Source organism: Cynocephalus volans, chromosome 13 (assembly GCF_027409185.1).
Source record: "Cynocephalus volans isolate mCynVol1 chromosome 13, mCynVol1.pri, whole genome shotgun sequence".
Lineage (NCBI taxonomy): Eukaryota > Metazoa > Chordata > Mammalia > Dermoptera > Cynocephalidae > Cynocephalus > Cynocephalus volans.
Window position 1 is genome coordinate 68,429,678 of NC_084472.1, and position 459 is coordinate 68,430,136.

Here is a 459-nt window from a genome sequence, read left to right on the forward strand (position 1 = left end):
GCAGAGTAAGCATTTAATAAACAGTAGCTGGTGTTTTGTGTTAGTATTCGGATGATTCTGTGTGTGCTATAGAACTGCAGGTTTAATACTCTAGATTATCTTTGGAGTGATGAAAATGTTCTATAATATACTGCAGTGTTGGTTGTGTAACTGAATGTAATAAAAAAAACATTGAACTGTACACTTTGAATGGGTGAGTTGTGTGTTATGTGAACTATATCTTAATAAAACTTGTACCAAAAAATCCTAGAAAATCATTAGGAAACCTTAAAGGTTAAATGTCAGTGATAACTGCCAAAGTGTGCTAACTAATTTGTTTTTGTTGTCTTATACTAACGTAGTATCAAATATTATGTTCTTAGTTGGTATTGAAATCCTATTGGTAAGATGGTTTACTTCCTTTTATCGCTGTTTGTTTTTAAAGGCCTGATTGCTGAGACAGTCAGTCAGCAGGAAAAT